The sequence below is a fragment of the Nannospalax galili genome, unplaced genomic scaffold (genome assembly GCF_000622305.1).
Source record: "Nannospalax galili isolate Female #2095 unplaced genomic scaffold, S.galili_v1.0 scaffold1018, whole genome shotgun sequence".
In the NCBI taxonomy this organism is placed as follows: domain Eukaryota; kingdom Metazoa; phylum Chordata; class Mammalia; order Rodentia; family Spalacidae; genus Nannospalax; species Nannospalax galili.
The window spans coordinates 664032-688702 of NW_008342000.1; the positions used below are offsets into that span (position 1 = coordinate 664032).

The following is a 24671-nucleotide window of genomic DNA, read 5'->3' on the forward strand; positions in this document are numbered from 1 at the left end:
GCCCCGCTCCAAAATGTAAGTGTAGAAAGCATTTTGGGATAAAACCAGAATTTAAATGCCACTCATCTAGTCATGCGTTTTCTGGGGTTTTCACTGCTGTTTGGCTTATGTATTGTTTTTTCTCCTGTAAGAGCTCCTGATTGGTTTCCCAAACCATCCAAAATGAAGAAAACCATAGCTGGCATGGACAGAAACAATTCAAGGTAAGACATCTATTCTTCATTTTTTTTTTTCAAAAAAGCTTTGTATTCAGGTGGTCCAAGGCTTAGGAGGGGCTCTGGGGCATTTCAAAGCTGCCTACTGGCTGGAGAGGTTCAGGTAGAGGTCTGGAGGCCAGCTGATGCAGGGCAGAGGCGGGAGCCCCCTGGAAGGCATGGAGACCTAGTCCTGCTTGAGGGTGAGGCACTCAGACACTGGCCCAGTGATGGCTGAGGCAAGCCAGCCTGTGACCAGCTGGGCCCAGCCAGCCTGGGGAGGTTGGTCAGGTGGTCTCCCATCTTCTTGATGAGCTTCACCTTCACCTTCACCTTCTCATCCAGGAAGTGATTCTCCTGGAAGTCACAGAGATGGTGGTCTGTGCGGGCAGAACCCAGGGCATGAAGATCCAAGAGGGCCTGGCTTCAGGCTCTTCTCCAGGGCCAAGGCGGCTTCCATGGTCTCCCGGGTTTTACCCCACTCATCCTGAGCTGGTTTCTGCACATCTTGGAAGAACATATGACTGAGGCCCTGGTTCTGCAACTTGAGCAGTTGCTTGTGTCCTTGCCCTTTTCCTTGGCCAATTCGCGGAAGAAGGAGCCCACGCCCTGCCCTCCAGGGCTACACCATCAAAACAGTAGCCCAGGGAGAGGTAGGTGCAGGAGGCCCACAGGTGCAGGTTGACCAGGCAGTTGGCTGCAGCCTCCACCTGGGTGGAATAATTCTGATGGATCTGGGAGGTCATCCTGATAGGCAGTGTTACATAACAGTTGAGCAGACTACTCAATGAGAGTTCCTGGGAGCCCTGAGGGGCTATAGTGAGAAGCTGTTTACCTATTAAAATTAAAGCTAAAACATCATAAATACAAATTTTAAAATAAACTAATAGAAAAATGGACAAAGGCTGTAAATAGGTAGGAAACTTCTACGCTTGAAACATTTTCTTCTTTTTCTATGTATGTGTGAGGTATGGTTGTGTGTGTGTGCAACACTTGTGTGTAAAGACCCCACGGTGATATTGGAAAAGTACTTTTCCACCTTATTCTTTGAGACAAGACCTCTCAATCAAAACTAGAGCTTGCTGATGTGTCTCCACAGTCTCTGAAACTTGCTTGCCTGCTGGGTGGAGGAGTTGGGAGAGATGATCCCCTCTCTCCACTTCCTGAGGTTGGAATTAAAGTGGACCACTAGGCACACCTGGCACTGACATGGGTTCTTGGAATTTGAACTCTGGTCCTCTTGCTTGTCTGACATGCTTTGACTGCTGAACCATCCCCAGGCATTAAACATATTTTAAAAATTTTTTCTTCATTAGTAAGTAGAGGCATAAAAACAAATAACAAGGAATCACCATTTCAATTCATCCCCATGAGACTGTCAATAAGCAGGATGATCCTAGGTGTCAGCAGGACATGAGAAAGGGACTATGATCCGTGTTAAACCTGGCCAAACTGACCAAGAAGAAGTGACCAGGAAGCATAGACAAGTGTGCACCCTACCACAGAGCTTGGATAGAGAAGAACATTTTTTTTAATTATTTTTAAAAAATCTCGGGTGGGGAGAGGGATTTTTGGAAACAAGGTCTCAAGTAGCCCAGACTGGTCTTGAACTTACTATGTGGCCAAGAATGACTTTGAATTCCTGCCCTCCTGCCTTTACTTTCCAAGTGCTGGGATTACAGGCATATATCCATCCACCATCCTCACCACCCCTGGCTTGGAGAAGAATTTTTTAAAAGCTACAAGTAACCTGTCTTTAGCTTTGCTTATTTCTTTAGTATTTTTCTTATTTATAACCAGATCTCAGTGGTTAAGAACATTGACTGCTCTTGCAGGGGCCCGGGTTCTATTCCCAGCACCCAGATGGTGGCTAACAACCACCTGTAACTTCAGTTCTACAGGATTCAATGCCATCTTCTGACCTCCAAGGGCATTATATGGCATGGATGCACTTACACACATGCAGGCCATACAGTCATACACATAAAAGACAAATAATAAATAAAACAGTTTTTGAAAACATGGCTGGAGGCTGAGGGCATAATCCAATGACAGAGTGATTGTCGATTTTGCATAAGGTCCTGGGTTTAATCTCCAGTACAAAAAGTGGCAACAAATTAAACACATACTCTTTAATATGGCTAAATCTCAAAATCTTTAAATTTAAAAGTGTTAGATTTATTTAAATTTCTGAAACACAAAATTATTACTATTTTCCAATATTTACCATATTAAAATATGGACGTGAGGAAAGTGTACACCAGCTTCAAATGGATGGCTGCTCCTGGGGGACCAGGAGAGGAGACAGAGGCATGGGGGCAGGGACAGGAGGGATGGGAGACTGAGTCTATAGCTCATTCTAGAAACTTTCACTTCATGCTTTTAAGAGACTTGAAGCAAATATTGCAAAAGTTGAGTTAAATTTCAGTAGTTGGTAACCTGGTGTAGGCTGTTCTATTCTTTTCTAAAGATTTGAAATGTATAGTGGCGCATGCCTTAGTCACAGTACTTGGGAGGCAGAAGCAGGTGGATCTCTGTGAGATCAAGGCCAGCCTGGTCTACATAGTGAGTTCTAGGACAGCTGTGGCTACAGGGAGTCCCTGTCTCAAAGAAGACCAAAAAAAAAAAAATTTCACAACAAAAGTTGTATGTTGTGGCACATACCTGTAATCCCAGCACTTACGAAGTAGAGGCAGGGGGATCTTGGAGTTCAAAGTCATTTTTAGCTATATAGCACGTTTATGGCCAGCCTCAACTATGGGACACCCTGACTTACAAAACAGTACAAAAAGTTTAAAACAAAATAGGGTAGAGGAACCACCCGAATGGGTGGATTTGGACAAAGTCTTTAGGATGGTTACTTTCTCTGGGAAAGCATTTGTCCCAGCTTCTTTCTTACCTCGAGAGTAGTGTGGTCATTGGTTGAGTAACTCTGAGAAACGTGACTGGACTTTTCTGTGTTGAGAGGGGGTGATTAGAGCTCATACATGCGGTTTTGGCAGCTGCCAATCACAGGAGGATGCATCCCAGTTGCCTAGGGTTGCATCCGTTCATCTCTGATGAGCCTGTGACCTTGAACATTCTTTCTCTTCTCTCTGAACTCAGGTTCCTCATCAGTAAGTTGGGGAAAATTATACTGTTTTCAGGAATGAAGTGATAAGTCACAAAGAGATCATTTGAAGAAAGAATCCTTCCTTCAGAGCAAAAGTACTTGTGGATTGAAAAGAATGTCTTCTTGGTGGTGGGGAATCAAATGAAGGGGGTGGGATGCAGAGAAGAGGGAATGAAGGTAGTTTATGAGCCAAACCAAGAGGCTGGGGAGCAGGTGGTAAACTGAGAAAGATGGTTGAGGTCAGAGGGAGACAGATCGAATGCTGTGTGGGATTTAATAGAGACGGTTTTCTGTGTTTGATGAAGCATCACCAGAAGAGGAAGACGGAAATAGCCTGGAAGCAGAGTCCAGAGAAGATCTGGCAAAACATCCAGAAACCCTGAGGGGCGGTGAGGATGGTAAGCAAGGACACAGAAGATACTTTGGAAGAGTGAAAAAAGGCCTATTACTGATCAGAACTGATTTGTAATTAACATATGCAAATGAAGTCCTAACTTCTCCCCTCAGATGCCTCCTCTCAAGCCTGCTGTCCCTAGCCAAACTCAGGGCTTTCAGTCATCAGCTTTGCTCACACCTCAGTCATCTCCCCAACATCCCTCTTGTCCCACCAGACTGCCCTGGTCTGTTGTCTTCTAGGCTGAGGCTGAGCCTCTGACCACCTGTCTCAGCCCAGAAGGAAGGATACCCAAATGGAAGGAAACCGCACAGCTTTCTGTTTTCTTCTGCTGGAGAAAGCAACACTCGTTTTGGCCTCTTTCAGAACAAATCAGATTTATTTTTTCTTTTCGTTTTCAAAGCCCTTTGTCTGGCAGGCTTCAGGCAGGGGAGTGAAAATTAGAGCTCACATTTTCAATTCCTTTGCTTTTTTTTTTTTTTAGCTCAGTGTCAGTTTTGTTTGTCTTCCTCTGGTTGGCTGTCTTCCGTGTCTCTGGATTGTTGACTTCCCACAAAGGTTGCTCTCAAGCCAAAGAAAGTAAAACTAAGCTCTCCTGTTCAAGGACTGGGTGGTTTGGTCAGAGCCAGGGAAAGGAGGGAGAGGAAATGATCCCCAGACTGCATCTGGTGAGACCAGGCACTTTGTGTGGCCCCACTTCAGGACTGCAGCTGCCACTGCCTTTGATCATGGGAATCATCCAACATGGCCACACTATCAGGGTCCAAGATGCCTTTTCTCCAGTGTTTAATCTGCTTGCATCATGGGTTTGAGTTCCTCAGTGCTCTTTGGCACAATGGAATCAGAAATTATGAATCCAAACTTCACTGCCAAAACCCTGATTGAGTTACTTAACCTCCATAAACCTGGATTCTCCTGGTTTGTCCAGTGAGAATGTGGAAGAGGCTCTGAGGGTTCAGTGGAAAGCCCCTCATGAGGAATGCTCAGAATTGCCTGATGTCCCACTGTTGACTGAGTACATGTGAGTGGCAGGTGCCTATGTGCACATAGGAAAACCACAATGACATTTCCACTCAGTGGTCATCTGCCCATAGTATTTAGCAGAAGTTGCAAATTAGTTTCAATCCTTTTCCTAAAACATCCTTTTATTTTGTTTTCTCTTTCTCTCGCAGTGGAATTATTCACTTAAGGCAGTTCAAGATAATATAACGTAGAAGGATGTGGCAGATAGAAACTGGGAGGTTTCCTGTTGAATTTCACACATCATTCTGTCCATTTTTAGCTAGAATCATTAGTGAGTGCTACTTGCAACTCTTTTTTTTTTCCATTAATGAGTTATAATCTAAGTGTACATAGTCACAAGCACACACATCCCCATCCCAGATGGCAATATCAGAGAACCAACCTTTCTTCAATAGAAGTCTTCATCAATTTTTACTGATTTATTGTTTGACACTTCATACGTGTATATAAAACATTTTGGTCACATTCATCTCTCACCACCCTTTTGTTAGCCTCAAGTGGTTGCTGGGAACTGAACCCAGGTGCTCTGTGAGAGCAGACAGTGCTCTTAACCACTGCGCCATCTCTCCATCCCCTTCACCCTTTTGAAAGGAAACTTGTGGCTCACTATAGAGAAGGCTCTCCAGATGATCCCACTCCTGGAGACACTACTTCATGATTGATCCGCTAATGATAAATAAATGCCATTGAGTGAACATCTGCTGCTTAAACCTTATTTTGCTAATGTTACTTCTAGTCTTTGCCTTGACCTTGAAATGTATGCCCGTTTTTATTTTTTTAAAGAAAAGGAACACATAGAGGGTAAAGGGTTTAAGTCATTTAGCCAAGAGAGAGAAGCTGGGCTGCTGATGATGGAAATCATATGGTTTCATATATGGAATTTTTATCATAATACCAAGATGTTTCTCCTCAGGGACAAGAGGTGCCTATTTGTCCCTCTGGGTCTGAATTCCCCGACACATGTGTTCAATATCTACAAATATTTGTTGATGCCTGCAGGCACAGGCTTATATTTTCAAACTCATGAATGTGCATGCAGATGACTATTTCATTTTGTGAAAAGTGACCCCACCCCCAGTTTTGCTAGCCATAGAAGGGTTGGTGGTGGATGGTCCAGGGCTTGGCTAGGAAGGAAGAGCTGGAAGAGCATCCCTGGTGTGTCAGACACATCCAGTTCTGCTTGGCCTGCCTCAATTCACAGGAACCAGGGACCTCCTGGACCTAGTAGATGTATTTGAATGTGGAAGAGTTAATTACTAAACAGCCAGGATCTCTTTACTGGTGCTCTAAATCAAAGAGCCTCTGTTTTCCAGGACTGCAGTAGACCATGCACCAGCACCAGTTTACCACGCAGTTGCTCAAGCTCAGTGCTAATCCCATTAGCACTGGTGGCACTGTGTCAGAAGAAACCAAAATGGCCTTGATTCTTCAGGCTGACCTAAGACAAGGAACCTAATGGTGACCACCAGAAAGCATTTGATGCTGATCATGGGAAGTTCTTCTTTCCAGTCAGTTTAGGCTCCCTAAGGGGGTTGGAATGTCCAGAAGGGGGTAAGAGAAGGCAGGTAGGTGCGTGCATATCTGCCTGCCTACATGAGTATGTCTGTGTGTTGGACAGGGCGTCATTTTGAGCTTATTGTTACTTTCAGTCATTCAATGAAGGACCATTCTTTCCAGGTTATGTTGTACTAAAAATACTGTTCCCTTGGATTCCTTATAAATTACACAGGGGGAGGAGGGAAACAAAGAAGAGAACATTCCTTTGTCAAATAACTTCTGGAAGTCCTTGAATAAATAAAATTAAGCATTTTTCTTTGCAGAATTTCTCAGAGTCTTTGAAAGGCTAAAATTATTATGATGTGCAAAGAATAGCATGGCATCTTATAATTAGTAAACTTTTTGAGATATTTAAAATGTTTTATTTATTATTTTAATTTTATTTGTATGAAGGTATTGCCTGCATGTATGTAAGTGCATACATGTCCTGCAATGCCTGCGGAGGTCAAAAGGTGTCAGATCCCCTGGAACTGGAGCTGTGGATGATTGTTAGCTACCATATGGGTGCTGGCAATCAAACCTGGGTCCTCTGAAAGAGCAGCCAGTGCTCTTAACCACTGAGTCATCTCTCCAGTCCCAATAATTAATAGACTTTTATGATTCATTGTGCCTTCCCATCACCAAAGAACATTCTAGGGAGTTAATATTCACACTAATGTCTACACTTTGGGAAAAGAACATCCGTGTAGAGCAAAGAACTGGACCCTAGTTTTTGTATGCAAATATTTTACACAGAATGAAGGATTATAGGTCAGCATAAATGGCCTCTGTCTGCAGATCTTATCTATTTTATTATTTTGAACCAGCTTCTCCCTGTGTAACCAAAGGTGGCCTCAAACTCAGAATCCTCCTGCTTCAGCCTTCTCATGATTGGGATTACAAGCAGGTACCACCCTGCCCAGCTGATATTCTTCCTCTTAACAACAAGTCTACTTGCAACCATTCCACAGTAACCTGTACTGTTCCCATGTCCTCTGCGCACATTTCTTCCACACCTTTGCATTAGCTATTGGGAGAAGCCCTGACCTCCTAGGATTGTCACTTCAGGCTCTAAGGAACACATGGACACTTAGGCATGCTCACTAAGATGGGGGAAAAGAAACACAATCATATGAGAGGCAAGGCATATTTTCCTAGCCTTTGTTTTCTGCTTCCTAATTACACTCATCAAACTATTCAAAAGGCTCAGTAAAGGGATTTTCAGACATAGGAATTCAAGTGTTAGTTGGGGGTATGTTTAAGTCTGGGGCTCTGGGTCCAACTTAGAGTAGTATAGCCTAAAGGACTGAAGTTTGAGAAACACTTGTATATATTTTAAGGAAGATGTGGCGAGGCATAACTATGTTCAGGGTATGATGTTCCCTGTCACAGAGCTGTTGTCAAGGGATGGTGTGCTGGATGGATAGATGGTCCTCAGTGGGTTGGTGATTCTGATAATTCCCCTAAACAGGGCATGTGGTCAAGTCTTCAGACAAATGTTCTTGAGTTCATGGTCATTTTTACTATCTTACTGTGCTGGCTCATTTAAATTTCAAATGAACAAATAAAGTTGAGCTTTGGGGGAGATGTATATTTGGATTTAGTGGGGTCTGGACTCTACCAACTTTCTAAGTATGTCTAAATTTTTATTTTATAGGTTTTTGATTGATGGATGGGTTTATTGTGTGTGTGTGTGTGTGTGTGTGTGTGTGTGTGTGTGTGTATGCACTTGTGAGTGTAGGTGCCCATGTACTAAAGAAGGAGGCATCAGATCACCTGGAACTGAATTTAGAGTCAGCCATGAACGACCTGGCATCAGTGCTAGGCATTGAAGGCAAAAGCAGGACATCCTCTTAACTGCTGCCATATCTCCAGCCTGTCAGGCTTCTGAGTCTTTCAGGAAACTGCTATATGGAGGTTCTTGCTAACGTCCATTCCCTGACACCCTGTGAGAGGGGCCCTCTCCCTCGGTGCCTCCTCCAAAGCAGAGAGGTAGACATAACAGAATAGAGCTGATGAAGAGTGTGTGATCAAGAGAGTGAGAATTTCAGAAATGTCAAGGGCTTTCTTTCAAGATGTCTTAAAAACCCCAAAAGAACAACAAAAATAAACAAATAAACCATAAAAACCCTGGCCTGCCATCAAACTTGCCCTCAGAAGGATTGGGGCAGAGTCAGTGAGTTTCCTAGAGATGGTATCCACAGCTGCCCCTGACTGGTTTATGTACTATCCCTAGGAATTTTCTAGAGAGGTGTAGAGAGGAACTGTGTGTATTGTGTCGGACCTCTAGTTCTGGGTGTTGAATATAGTTTAGCATGCTTGAATTGGCTGGCTATGCATCTTGTACTAATCTGGACTCCAGGGGCTCACCTTATTTAATGGCTCTGTATTGTGGCCCCAGCATCACTGCTTTGTAAATCTCCCTGGTCAGTTCAATGTGGAGAAAAGCTCTAGGATCACTATCCTGAAAACTTTCTTGCTCATTCCATTTTCCTCTGGAAACAATCTCTAAACAGGGTTGAGCATACTCTATCACAATAAAACAATTCTAAAACTTCAAATGCTCTGAAAAATCTTTGTGAGCACCATCACAACACAGTAAAGGAAAAATTTCCACGCCACAAAGCCTTGTTTGATGCAGTTTTTTTTAATGGTTGTATAAAATTACTTTCAGACTTTGGTGTTTAAGGTGCATATGAGATATAAATTTTGTGTTTGGGCTTCGGTCCCAACCCAAAGATACCTCATTATATTCCAAAAAAAAAAAAAAAAAAAAAAAAAAAACAAATCAGAAATCTGAAAGACTTCTGTCCCCAAGCATTTCAGATAAGGTCTGTTCCACTTGTATTACTGCCAACTCCTATGATAGCATAGAACAGAAGCTCACAAGAGTGAGGAGCCTTACAAAGTCACAGGGATGGGGGGCATCTAGAATGAAGGAACCAAAGTCAGTTTTATGACACTCCAACTCTCTAAATGCTGAAAAATCCCACATAACACCACAATGGGGCTGCGTGAGTGGTTCCCCTCAAATGCTCATTCTACAATGTGGGAGATTGTAATTGGTGCCAGGAATAGAGTGACTTTAGCCACACAACTATCAGGCCCACCCAGGAGTCAACACAGGCTAAATTTGGGCCAAGTTTATTTTCCTTTTGCCTTTGAGTGTGATAGTGGAAGGACAAGGCCTGTGCAGGAAGCAGTGCAGACACACGTAGGCCCCAAGGGTGTGGGGTTCATAGTCCACAGAGTAGCCAGCCAAGCCCAATACATCATCCCACATCACTCATTCAGCCATAGGATTTTTACATTCTTCCTGGTCCTTAAGGATTGAGAACTGACTCAGGAAAGAAAAATGTGGCCAGAATGATGTTAGAGATAGAGCTAAAGGGGTTCTGTGCCAAATTGTCAAAGAAAAGGTAAAACCACTGTGAAGTGACCACAGCATCAAGTGTAAAGGACATGGGTCTGACTGTTCTTAACTTTGAGTAAGACTCCTCATGACCATGAACTTTAATATGAATACTCCTCTCATCATATCAGACACAAGATTCATTATTTATGAGTAAAGTAATGATTACATGTAGTCACCCTGAGACATGATAAGTACATGATCATATATGTAATTTTTCAGACATAAATAATTTATGTAATATGAATTATCACATGTATAATTATGTTTATTGCATTTTATTTATATTTGCTATGTAAAAAGCTACAGAGTAGAGAAGAGCAGAGTGAGTGTCAGAAGGTTAATCCTTATGTGTGACTTTCTCCATCAGAAACAATTCCATGTGGTTACAGGGATTCTGATACTGCCTCTGAATGACGTTCTTCATGACTATTAAAAATGAGGTATACATTTAAATTCAAATAAAGAAAACATTTCCACTTTCCCTGTGACTGGAGAAATGGGACGTGAAGGCTTTGATAAAGTATTAACCCATTTCCTATGCCAAGAAATAGCTAGACATAACTATAAATGAGTACGAAATGTAAATGCCAAACAACATACACAAAAAGAGGTTCTAGCTATGCAGGTAAATGTACATGTCTTCATTTGGATGTGGATATGATTTCCAGAGGAAAATTCATGAAGTATTTTTAAGACTGGGATTTGGTAAAGCACAAAGAAAAGAGGATTTGCTGTTTTATATTTTCTCCTTGATTTCATACTCATCTGTACAACTTTCATGTTGTCAGTGTCTGTGTGTGTGTATGTGTGTGTGTGTGTGTGTGTGTGTGTGTGTGGTGTTGCAGAAATAAGAAGAATTTGGCTTAAAACAGGAATGAAAGCAAAGGCTGATGGGACCCTCACACTTGAGCTCTTTCCCCTGAGTTTTGGGCCAACTTGGAAGTGTGACTGTTTTTCCAGCTGGGAATCATTTTATCCATTTGCCCTAAATCCTGGACAGAGTCCATGTCCGGTTGGAGGCCAAAAGGTCTGATCCATAGAAGGACAACTATCTCTCCCTGATAGAGAATATGTTGTGTTTATGGATTGGATAGGGAGTGGTGGGGGGGGGTTGAACATGTCTTGAGTGTGTGGAAAGAAACTGAGAGTGTCTAATAAGGAAACAGATATGCTATGGTACCAAAACTTCATTCTTTAAATTGAAAACAGAAGTAAAAAAAATGTTGACAGAAATTTATCCCAGGAGCTGATTCCTCTGGGTAAATATATGATGCCTGGGGGGATGAGGGGTGTTCTACTCTGACTTGCTCTAATGTGTTATATGGAGATCCCAGCTCCCAAGACATGTCTATGTGTTTATTATTCACTTTTCTTGTTTCTCTGACCAAACACCCCACAAAAGAAACTTAAGGAAGGAAGGTCTTGTTTGGTTCATAGCTTGAGGGTATAGTCCATCATGATGAGGAAGGCATGAAGCAGGTTTTGGAGGCAGCTGCACATTGTATCTATGTCAGGAAGCAGAGAAATGAATACTGGTATCCCATTTGCTTTCTCATTTTTAATTCGGTCTAGGATTGCCCAGACTATGAAATGGTGCCACTTATATTCAGGGTGGGTGTTCCTATCTCAGTTAAATCTCTCTAGAAACCCAAACACATTTAAACTTAGAGGTTTGTTTTCTGTGATTCTACAACCAGTCAAATTGATCCAATCAAAATTAACCATCACAGGGGCTGGAGAGATGGATCAGCCATTAAGAGCACTGGCTGTTTTTGTACAACACCTAGATTTGAATCTCAGCACCCACGAGGTGGCTAACAGCCGTCTATAATCAGTTCCAAGGGAGCCAAAGCCCTCATCTGTCCTCTGTGGACACTGCATGACACAGGTGCACTTACATGCAAGCCTTATACTCATACACATAAAATAAAGATAAATAAATTTAAAGAATTAAAAAAAAATAACCATCACAAATCTACCCCTTGGCAACTTGACACCACAAGGCTTATGTCCATAGCTTAATGCCAAACACATTTAACCCAACTTAAAAAGTCTTCATACTTAACAGATGCAACACTGTTAAAAAGTTCAAAAATATTTCTGTGACTCAGGACAACCTCTTACCTCTGAACAGCTATAATTTTTAAATGGGCTACCCAAAGGGGAAAGAGAAAATAGGAGGCTTAAGTGAGGAGAAGGATGGGAGGGTAAGGCAGAAGAGCTAGTAAGGAGGATAACATTAAAGGTGCTTGAAAAAGCCATATAGAAACCCATTTTATAATCTCATATATTTCTTTTGATAAAAAAAGTTTCATTGGTGTTATCCTATACAAGAGATACAGTTCCTCCTAGAAGCCACCAGTTGTCAAATAAAAAGGCCAATGCCAGTGTAGGAGATTTCCTCTGGGGTTATTGCTCAGGACTATCTCAGACACCCCAATAACAATATAGGCTATTGTCATTACAGTTGGTTTCCCACCAGAACTTGATAGTAAATGCCTACTGCCAGAGACACCATACACTTTGGTCACAGAAACATGGAGAAACTAAGCTGGTACTCACTGGGAAGTTTCCTCCCTGCTGGCTAGCTTTCATTGTATTGGAAGGTGCTATGCAGGCTATGGCGGGGGGGGGGGGGGGGGGAGTCATTAACAGTCTTACCCAGATGTCAACTTTATGAGCTACAAAATGATGGGGACTGGAGAGATGGTTTAGCAGTTAAGTGTACTGTCTGCTCTTGCAGAGGACCAAGGTTCAAATCCCAGCAGCCACATGGCAGCTAACAACCATCTGTAACTCCAGTTCTGGGGACCCGATGCCCTCTTCTAGCCTCCATGGGCATTGCACAACACAGGTGAATTTACATACATGCAGGCAATACCCTCATACATATAAATTAAAATAAACACAATAAAATTTAAAAATTAAATAAATGAACAGCATGGTAAGATATGCCCATGGGTACAATAGTGGCATGAATGTTACAGGAATAACTATCCGATTGGATTTAAGGCTTGCTCCATGAAGGGTAAAGAATGGTTTGTACTGTAAATCTGGCCAAGAAGCCATGACAGGAGAATTCATAGGCTCCAAGTGTGAACTTGCTACTATGATTTTACTAAATGGACACAGTATTGAAATGTCTCGCAAATTTGTATCTCCACTCACATAGATTAGTGTAGCCTTAAGACTTCATTAGAAAAATAATTTCTTTGTGAAATGGACAAGTAGTTAACTCAGAAACACAAAACATCTTAAAGCACAGAGAATAAGTATATGTGGCATGCTTGGGCATAAATGGGACATCTATATCATGTTCTTTCTCAAAGGCTCAGGGGACATCACAGAAGAAAGGGGCAGAAAGACCATAAAAGTCAGGGTTTGGAAGATCTGGAGAGAAACAGGGGCTTCTGGATATGGAAGAACTACTCACTCTTGAACTCACAGTAGCTGCTGTTGCCAGCATAAAATCAAGGCAGCCAACATATCAGCATGAAGTGAGGAGCTATTGACAGATGATGGATGCTGGGGATAGAGTCAGTTTTCTTCCAGGGTATGGCCCTTTGTAGGTGGCCCATGCTCCAGAGGATTGCCCCACACCCACTCCTATATAGGCAGCACAAAATGGACTCCATGGGTGGGTTATACAAAAAGATAGAGTATATAAAGTTGAGAGGTGTGGGATGGATCTTAAAGGAGTTGGGGGAGGAGTTGGAGTGAATATGATCAAAATGAATTGTAGATGTGTATGACATTTTCAAAGAAGTAATATAAAACCTTATATTAAAAATAAAAGCAAGTTGTATATTTCCAATATACAATAGCAAAGACTAAACATCTCCATTCCAAAAGGGAGTAATGGGGGCATAACAAAGAGGAATCATGACAAAACAGGAGCAGAGTACACACCAAAGGCCGTACCTCCATGTCTGGCATCTAAGGCTCCTGATGGAATCATCTAGGTTCCAATCACCTTGGATAGCCCTACCTTCCATCTTTGCTGCATGGAGCACATGTGACCTCTTTGGGGCATCAACTCCATTCTGTGCCTGGGCTTTTATTGGGTTACATCTTATATTCCTGGCAGCTCCAACATCCTGTGCTCTCTACTCCAAATTAGGTTTCACTTTCCAAGCTTCATGGCTGTCAGGGCCTCTGTGTAAGGAATCAAACTCTACCAAACATCTTCTGACTTCAATGGCTTTCTGGTACCTTAGCTCCATGTTCTTACATCTTGCATTCCTATAAAACCAGTATCACTTGGGTGACTCTGTCAAGTCCGGCTGCCAGGTTGAGGCAGAGTTTGGCCCCCTTATAGTACAGTTAGAGTAGCTTTGACATGCCTTCCAAGTTAACTGTGAGGCAACACTTTTCTAGTGGTCAGCATGGAGCAGGGGATCCTATTGGTGGCATTCTCAGTTCAGTCTCTTCCTTTCAAATGAGTTTACATTTACACAATGTGGAACCTTCAATGGATGGAGTCTTGTCCTCAGATTCTGTAACAGGTTTCCTATTGCTCCGGTGTAGAGCCTGAAGTTTCTCCTCGATGAAAGTGCCCTGTTAATTACAGTTGCTTTCTCTGCATCTACTTTGTCTTTAGCTTTAAACGTGTGCATACATCTTTATTTCCCAAGCTGCATATTGTATCGTATATTTCTCCTATGACTAAGATCAGTAAACAATATCCATACCAATTTTCTGGTAATTTTCTCCAACAAATTAGCCCAGTACCTTTTAATTCAGTCCCAGCAAAAAATTTAGAACATTGGCAGAATACAGACAGGTTTTTTGTTGTTGTTGTTTTTTGACAAAATGTGAAAGTTTAGTTCTCAAAAATATCCTTGTTTGCCCTTTGAAACCTCATGAGCTGGGTCCTCACTATAAGTTAATTATTCTCAGCATTGTAGTTTTCCAAAGTCCCATCAGAATGGTCCATTAAGCCCTGGTTAATGTATTCTAGGATTTTTCTTACCCACCCCCCAGCACCAAAGTCCTCCACATTTCTCTCACAAACCAGTTACAAAAGCCTAAGAACTACATGGTTGTGTTTATCACAGCACTGGCCCTACTTTTTTTCTGTGTTGCCAATTTTCTGTGTTAGTTACTTTTATCATTGCTATGACATAATAACCTGACAAAGGCAATGTAAGGAAGTGTTTATTTTTGTTCACTGTCCATCTAGCAGGGAAGACATGGTGGCAGGAATACGATGTGTCTGGTCATATTGCATCTGCAGTCAAAAGTAGAAAGAATGAATGTAGGATCTCCATCTACTTAATCCTTTTAGTTCATCCCAGGAACCCACAACCCATGGAATGGCTCAACCCACATTCAGGGTAGATCTTCCTACTCAGTTAAACCTCCCTGGAAATATTCTCACAGATATATTCAGAAGATTCTTTCCTTCCTGATTTTAAGTCCAATCAGGTTGACCATGGTCTTATTTGGGAAGACAGTTCTTGTGCATATAATTAAATTAAGAATCTCCAAGTGAGATCACCCTGAGTTATATAAATGGACCCTAAATTTAAAGATAAATGTTATTACCAGATATTTTAGAAGGCAGGAGAGCACACAGAGACATAGGGAAATCACATGACAACAGAGCAGAGACTCATGGGATGCTGTTGCAACTAAGAAACCACTAGAATCAGAGTGCAGGAAAGATCTGTCCCTGGAGTCTTCATTCTCTATGGGACTATTCTGTTTTATTCTGTGTGGTACCTGTCAGAACTTATTAGCATGCTCTGTATTTGATTTCGTGTGGTATTATAACTGCCTCCCCTGGGAAGGTGAACCCCTGAGAGCATGCATAGTCCTATAGGCTGGCTACTTATAAATTCTGCCCTCCAGATAGTGCTTGTCATGTGACAGCACCAGAAAGAAAACCAGAGATGCTTTGAGGCAAATGCTGTGAAAGGCAGTGAGACGGATGTGGAGAGACCCCTTCATTCAGACCTTGTCTCCACCAAGGTCATGGTCCAAAGCAGGGAAGCTACAGCTAAGGTCAAAATGTTAAGAAAAAAGTACTGGGGCTGCTCTTCCAGAGGATCCATGTTTGGTTCCCAGCACCCAAATGGAAGCTCATAACCATCTGTAACTCCGGTTCCAGGGATCCATTGCCCACTTCTGACCTCTGTTATCTTTATATTAACATGGTGCATTTATACACATGCAGGCAAAACACTCGTACATGTGAAACAAAAACAAAAGGTAAATTTAAAAGAAGTATTAAGAAATTGTGAGAAGGAGGCAAATAAAATCCCCAGGAGGATCGGAGACATGAAAGAGATAGTCTCACCCCTTAGAAGACTTGAGAATCTCGGGATAAAGTTGTCATCTGGTGAATCTTAAAGCACTAACTCAATCTCATGGATGAAAGGAAAACGGCCTTCCCCATTCCATACGCTCTATGATACAGTGACGGACAGCAGATGGCGAGAGACAGCTGTGAGAGACGCTGTCAGGAATCCATAGGGGGACATGGCAAGTGATTATGCTATATGCTCTAGGTATGAAAGATGTGCAGAGGCTTCAAGTGGGTCTGCATAGGTGGGAGTCAGGGGATCTGGGTGTAACTGCCCCTGAAAAACAGGTTCTTCACCTTCCAGGAGAGCCACTGGCTCTACTTCACCTCTTGTACAACTTCACAAATCTGATAGTGACCTTGGTAATTAGAGTTATGCATTCAACTAAGAACCTACACGTACGCATCTTTAACCCCATCAATACATTCTTATGATAAGCAGGATTGCTCTCTTTGTGTATGTGAGAAAACTGAGGCTCAGAATGGTAAAGTGGCTTCAAATTTTAACACTGAGCCTACTGATGCAAAACTATGCTTGAGCCGGTATGGCTCATGTATTGCAAAGAGTGTCATGTTTTCCAGACTAGCTCACACAGGACTCTCATCCAACCTGAGAGTAGAATTTTAGCACAACTAGGATAAAGGCATTTCACCCCGTTTTAAAGTTGAGAATCTAAGACATGGAGGGGTATCCCAATGTGCAACACCTGGGGAACTTCCCAGTTGTAATGGAGAACACCTATATTCCAGTGACAGTCCCTTGCTTGAGATGTTTGTCATCAGAGTCAGACAATAGGCACCAATTTGTTTCTAACATATGAGGCCTACTCAACACCTCAACACCTCTCTCTTCCCCTCTCTCTGTCTTTCTCTCTCTCTCCCTCTCCCCCCTCTGTCTCTTTCAACCAAAATTAGCAAGAATGGATATTCATTTCCACCAGGGCCTTCCAGGGAAAATCATGCTCCCTTGAAGGATTGGCTGCATCTATCTTGTAGAACAATGTGTTATTTTCACCAAAGAGCTACCAGGCATAAATAGAGATTTCTGGACATTTTTAATGAGCAGATACAATGGCCTCTTCATTAAACTAAAGAAAAACAGACAGCCTCTTCCAGAAACTGCACATCCACCTGTGCCACAGATAGAGCTGAAAGCTTGGCACCACAGAGAAGAAAAGTTCTTCTATTGATATTTTTGGGGAAAATCATCAACAGCCAGTTTTCTATGGAGTTGAATTAATGACTCACTAGAGAACCTCTGTGTCTCTCTCTGTCTCTGCCTCTCTCTGTCTCTGTCTCTCTCTGCCTCTGTCTCTACCCCCCGCCCCAATTTCCTGTCCTCACGTAAAATCCTGAGAAGAGCAGCAAATCCTAAAGATCTTCCTGGGTATACCCACAGTTTTCTTGGTCTACCTTCCAATCTTCCTCTGGCTCTCTGAGCCCCTGTCCACCACAGTCTTTGCACACACTGCTACTCTGCCTGTCACCTGTGCTAGGTAACCCTACAGTTCTTAGGCTTCTTGACAGCACTCCCTCCCATTATCTAAGTAGGGTTCTTTGGTTTTGTTTCCCGGAACTCTGTTCATCTCTTTCTGGACATTCATTTAATATGTAAGGCTTTGTGTGATTATTTGATTAGAACTGGAGGAACTCCTTCCCACTGCAAACTTTATGACATGAAGACTGCCTCTTTGGGGCTGGTGAAATGAATCAGTGGGTAAGGGTGCTTGCTACCAGGCCTGAAGCCCTGAGTTTGATAGCTATAAGAGTCTAAAGTAAGTAGTTAGTGGCTACACAAATGTATGCAAGAATAATAAATGACTTCATGAATAAGTAACTGAGTGAAACACAAGCAAGGTTCTCTGCAGGGGTAATAAACATCTCTGCCTCAGGGGAGATGTTTGTCCCCTGAGGAATATTTGACAATGTTTTAGAACGTGTTTGTTTGTTACAACTGGGGCAACTGGTGGCAGTGTTGTTAGACTCCAAGGATTGGAACCCTTGGAGCTAACATCCCAGAACTCACTGGAAGGTCCTTCCTAACCCCAGCAAGCTGTGAAACTGTGTGTATTCACTCCATAGCGCTGAATCAGCAAGCACCCTAAACTGGTTATCTGGATGCTGGAAGCCCACAGTCCTGGTGCTGACAGAACTGTGCCATCCTGGGAGCTGTGGTTGAGAACCTATGCCAGGTGTGTCTCTCCTGGCTTCTTGGTGGGCTGCATGCCTTGGCACTCCTTGCCTTGCTCCAGTCCCTGCTTCTCTCTTGTCTCTGTGTCCCCGTGTCTCTGTTTGCTTCCTCCTTTTCTTATAAAAACATTAGTCATTGGATTTAGGGCCCACCCCCATGACTTCTTCTTAATGACAACAGCAAAGACCCTTTTCAAGTAAGAGTACATTATCAAAGGGATTAAAGACCACATGGTCCTAGCACAAAAATGGACCCGTAGATCAATGGAACAAAATTGAAGACCCAAGTATGAGTAAATGCAATTTCAACCACCTGATGTTTGACAAAGGGGCCAAGAACAGTAATTGGAGGAAAAACAGCATCTTCAGCAAGTGGTGCTGGCAAAACTGGGCCTTTACCTATAGAAAAATGAAACTAGATCCTTATTTTTCACCTTGCACAAAAGTCAACTCCAAATGGATCAAAGACCTCAACGTGAAGCCTGAAACTCTGAAACTGTTAGAAGAAAACATTGCCAATAACATATAAGATATAGGTGTAGGAAAGATAGAACACATTTTCATAAGTCACAGATCAATCCACTCTATTATCATTTAATGTAAAGTTAATCATGTTCCTATCCCTGCTCCCCGAAAGCAAAACCAGCAAATAGACCCATTCTTTCTCTTCCTCTCTTACACACCCCATATTCTGTCACTGAGCCGGGTCAGCTGCTCACCTTGCCCCATGACCCACTTGCTCATCCAAGGTATCTGTCACCTATATCCTGTCAAGTCTTTATGTCTTAAGTCTCTGAGAAATATACCATCTTCTCTGTCTTAGGATCACTGTATCACATGGGTTACTTCATTCAATCCTGGTCCAGTCTTACAAACCAGGTGCTACCATTGGCTTCTGTTTACAGATCAATCACAAGATAAATAGTGTCTTGATTCTAGAGTTGGGAAGTGAGAGAGCTTTGCCACCTGATTCTAAGGCTCACCTTACTGTTTTGTAGAAGCTTCTCCATCTTTCTGCCGAAGTACAGGTTTTCTCGTTTGTATCTCATCAGAAGCACACAGTCTGCTCCCAGAACACAGCACAACTACCTCCACCATGTCTCTGTGTCATTACTGTTGGTTTACATTCCTCTCTCCTTTTGAGACTATGAGGTCTTTCAGTGTGGATACAGTATTTATTTCATCTCTGAATCCCCAACCCAAGTACCTCCCCCAGGGCACAGCATACATAACCAATTTATGTTACTTGAACAAATGAATGCATTCATAATTTCAACAATCTAATCTAGAGACATTGCTTTTGTTTATACTAGAATTTCCTGAATAATATTAGAATAAATATAATACAGTACTGTAGTTCTATTATAAATGATGAAAAAAAGTATGTTAAATTTTTCCAAAAGACAGGAAAACAGAAAAACATTTCATAGATGCATTAGCTTGGAAACTGTAATTTACCCAACAACAGGCATGTTTCCATACTAACTGGATTTCAAGGACCTTAAACATTCTAATTTGCTTCTAGAACATCTAAAAAGGTAATCTTTTAGACATGGAGTTTTTTTTTTTCAATAAATCTGTTTATTTATTTTATCTATTGGCTCTAATTTATTTATTTTTAGTGGAACTGAGGATCAAACCCAGAAACCCAAGGCATTATTTTAATTATCTGTTTCTTTGTTTTCAGTCTAAAGAATACCAGACACTGATGGGTGCTCCTCCAGTTAGGAGAAGTAGGGTCTCAACTCCACAGTAGAGAGGACACTACTGACCACTTGGGATGCTTCTCTACCCCCTGGGCGCCTCAGGGCTGCACCTACCATGCACCTGCCATGTGTTTCATTCTTGTATTTTCTTGATTTTTTCCATCTCCACAGAGCTATGCACCTTCCTTGCTCCCGTCCTGAACTGAAAATGAAAGTGGATGGCCTAAAGCTCTGTGCACCTCATTAACCTGCACATTATCCCAAGGAAATTATGCCAATTATCTCACCAGGGCTCAGGATTGAAAAGCTACCGTGTCTGTGCCTGTGGTGATGGATGCTACCAATTTAAAGAGAGGAGGGACAGTTCCTTAGGTGATGAAAAATCATTTGTTTAGCCACAAGAAGCTTTTTCACGGAAGACACAAAATGCAGTTCTCTAGTGGAGCTTTCCTGGAATTCTTTGTAAGTAGTATATTTTGGGGTGGGATTTTTCTTCTGAACAGCATGTATTAGCCGGGGTAGGGGTGCATGACTTTAATCCCAGCACTTGGAAGACAGAGGCAGGCAGATCTCTCTGGGACTGAGGCCCATTTGGTCTATATAGTGAGTTCTAAGCCAGCTGAAGTTATAGGGATAGCCTGGCTCAGAAAAAACAAAAAGAACAAAAAATTGCATTATTGATTAATGTTTTCTCATTGACTTAATACAGAAAAGTACATAGAAAAAAGCCTAAACATATAAATGACCTATACTCCCTCTACCTAGTTGACCTTTAAAACAAATAAAAATGAAAGTAATATACTATAGTAGGTCTGACAACTTAGAGTTCAGTAATAGAATTAGAGTGAAGGTCTTCAACATCCCTTTCCAAGTTCAGATTCTCGTCACATAATAGAGTTCCATGGTTTCTTTACAAACAGTGTAAGCAGAATGGCTGAGGAAGCTGGTCCTCAAACCTGAGGGGATGTTGGATTTGCTAACCTTAGGCTGCTGAACCCCAACCTCAGAGATGCTATGGTTCACAGATAGGGTCTCTGGGATTTGGATATTTTACAGGTTCCCCAGAGGTGCCGAATCCCAGCCCTGCTCCCTCCAGCTGTGTACTTCAGTTCAAATGAGTTAGCCTTTATTTGCCTTGCTTTTCCCTTCTGTGAAATGGATCTAATTATTACAGCTCATGACAGGATTAAATAAGCTAAAATATTTTAAATCGTTGCGTATGAATAACCCTGGAGTCATGGATATGCCAGCCTGAAAATATGTAACCAAGTACTATCTATGATTTTTAACATTAACAAAAGGGTAAGTTAGTATATATTTCAGAATGTACTTAATTGCAGTAATGACTTTTCATGTGTTTAGGTAGTCTTTATGAATTTTGCCTAACTAGCATGCAACCATGTTATATGCAGATATGCATGCTGGTGAAGACGTATCTCTGAAGTATCCATTCCTGGTTGTTTGCAGTTATAGCTACTAGAAAATCTGAGCAGTGCAGGGAGAGACAGCTGTGTCTATGTCTGGCCAGAAATTTGTGAGCCAATTCAAAATAGTTTGGAAAGTTAAATTATATAAATACACATTGCTGAGAAGGCTTCATGTGTCCCTAAACCATTATCTGTGAACAACCCTGATGGGACTACAGGTAAGCAGTATTTTTTATGGACTTTGTGATGATTAGTCTTGCCTATAATCTTGTTTGTATTGATTGAAAGGTCTGTAAGAGATTAGTAATGCACACGTCTGAGTATGTCTCTGAGGGTATTTCCAGAGAGGATCAACTAAGGGAAGACGGTCCTGTCCTGACACAGGTAGAACCCATTTTGTAATCAGGGACCTAGACGAAACAAAGGAAAAAGGAGAAAGTCTCCCCAACCCCGCCCAGTGTGTGTGTGTGTGTGTGTGTGTGTGTGTGTGTGTGTGTGTGTGTGTCTGTGTGTCTGTGTGTCTTTCTCCTCTCTCAATGCCATGATATAAGCCAATCTCCTCCACCGCCCCCTCCCCAGCATGATGGGCAGAAAACCTCAGAAACGGTGAATAAAATAAATCTTTCCTCCCTTAGGTTGTTTTTCTCTGGTATTTATCACAGCAATTAAAAGTCTAACACAAATTTTGTCTCGTACATTTTCAAAATGAGGATGAGCAAGCAGTGTCCACATTCTGAATCATGATGCACTTGACCATGGTCTTCCCATTGAGAGCACAGAGAAATAAGATGAGGATCAACAGAGCAAAGCAGGCACTTGATGATCAAGGACCCTGGTCCAGGAGTGTGAAGCCCCTAAGAGCAGATGCAGGGCAGTGAAGCATGTGTTGCACAGCAGTACACTAACACATGCAGAAAAAAACATACAACGGAAGTAGGTAGAAAGAAAGGGTCAGGAAACACCCTGGAACAGGGAAAGTTTTGATTCATGAACAGTTTAGCAAATTCCTGAATTCATGCAACCAGCACAAGGTTTGCTTTCCTTATAATTACTGAGTTGGAATGTAAATATTGACATACCTTTCTATGGATCCTCTCCTTGCCTGTGAAACCTACACCATCCGTTCATGTCCCTGGATTATGAAAGCAGGATTGTCGTGACCACTGCTGTCATAGACGATTCTGTTCCTGGGTGAATGACCAGTGGACATTCCTGTAGCTTCTCCTGTCTGCCCAGCAAGTCTGCTGGGACCCAGTCAACTGAAACAATGATAATAAACAATGTCATTTAGTTATATAGTCCTTTAGCTTTGCAAGAATTTTGTTCAAATAGTAAAGAATATGGGGAACCGGATCTGAAGTATAGGGGAAAGCTGCAACTGGTTTTCAAGAGACAGAGTATTCTGAGGCAGCCAAGGATGCACTGGAAAGACACTGATGTCTCACTGTTACAAAAAGCCATACTGAAATTGCAATTGAGAAGGCAACGTGGTTCACTGTCATAGAACAAAAGCATGAAATACACTCAAGTTAACCTAAAACTATTCACAACTTTGCATGTCCTCTAAAAAGAGCCAGGAAAGAGCGTCTTTAAGATGTTTTGATTAATCTGATCTGTGATCAGTCTTCTGACTGATGACAAAGCCTTCCATCCATGGTCCCTGCCTGAAGACCTGAGTTTGATACCTATTTCCTTAGCTTTGCTGCCTGCCACACCTCCCATCAGTCATCCATACTATGTTCTGTGTCTCTTGTTAAATAGAGACAGGATTACTTGAGTCACAAGTCTGCCACTTTCTAACTGTACAACCAAGGGAATGCCAGTTGACCACTCTGAGCCCCAGTTGCCTTCTCCATAGCATTTGATAATGTCGGAAAAATTAAGGAGTAAGAATGTATTAAATGGTCCATCTCAGGGGCTGAAGAGATGGCTCAGTGGTTAAGATCACTGGCTGGTTTTGCAGAAGACCTGGGTTCAAATCTCAGCACCCACATAGCAGCTAACAATTGTCCATAACTCCAGTTCCAGGGGATCTGATGACCTCCTCTGTCTTCTATTGGCATTGCAGGACACAGGCACACATAAATGCATACAGGCAACACACACATACACATAAAATAAAAATAATAAATAAAATACTATTTTTAAAGGTCCATCTTATAGTCTCAAATATAGACAGTTTTTCCAATGTCTTCAATGTCACTGCAAAAAAGAGAACTACCTGGATATGTGGGTAGGGTGGATGGTCTATTAGCTCATCACTTAACTATGAGTTTCATTGATGATCTGACATATGTGCTAATGAGAGTTAGGCAGAGAAAATAAAGTGACTGAATTAGTTAGGACATTAAAAAATGATTTAGGCTACAGATAATTTGCTCTGGTTAAGGAAGAATGCAGGTGCTATATCAGGAATAGTGATGTTCCATGAAATAATGGGATGGAAATTGCAATGGAGTCTAAGGAAGGGCCTGGAAACCAGGGTTAAAGACATAAATAAGCCTTGTAATTGACTGCCTCTGTTTTCTGTCCTTATTCTTGTTCACGTGCTTGATTCACTGCTTTTTCCATGCTTAGCAGTAGTTCTCTGCTCCCAATTCCCATGGTGCAATGTGTGACCCCACAGTACCCACTCGAGGACAAGGTGGAAACTCGACCATCAACACTTAGAATATACAATGTCATTCTTCCTGCTGGAGTCTATACCTGCTCTAACCAGCTCTGGGTGATTTGTGAAATCACAGAGAATTCCAGTAACCTTTAGAGGTTCTTAAGTATCGTTGATATAAGGAAGGAGAGGTTCACATTATTAGGACAAATTGAACCTTTTAGGAAGAGAAGAAAAGAGACAACATTCATGAAGCAGTTAAGTAAAAGTTGCTTGATTCCTACTCCCTGTAGAGCACTGCCGAGGCTCAGAGGTGTATATCTAGCTTTGGAGAAGTAGCAATGTTATCTAGTTTTATATGAGAAAGTTGAACTGAATCAATGGCTCTCAACCTTGGCTTATGATTTGATTGACATGGGAAGCTTTAAAAAGTGTTCAATATCCAGACAACACCCCCCACCCCGATCAAATAAATCTGAATCTCTAGATATGGGATCTTGGTATTGACATTTTTAAACTTCTTCAGATTATTCCCATCTTCAACTAAGGTTCACAACCATTGGATGAGATCAGTAATTCTCAGATGAATCACCTCCATCTAATTAAAATGAGGGTTGTGATTTAATAGGTTAAAGGTGGGGCTTGGGACTGTGCACTGCTAAGATGCTCCTAGGCGCCAGTGCTGTCATTCTATAGGTTTTACCCCAGCTAGCAAAACGCTGAATGATTCCTGAGTCCCACTCTAGTCCCAAGATGTTA

General features: G+C 41.9%; 1 pseudogene; it reads right to left on the reverse strand.

Annotated features, from left to right (window-relative positions):
- Positions 1–314: 314 nt before the first annotated feature.
- Positions 315–1435, reverse strand: LOC103737898 (annotated as a pseudogene).
- Between the last annotated feature and the right edge of the window lie 23236 nt (positions 1436–24671).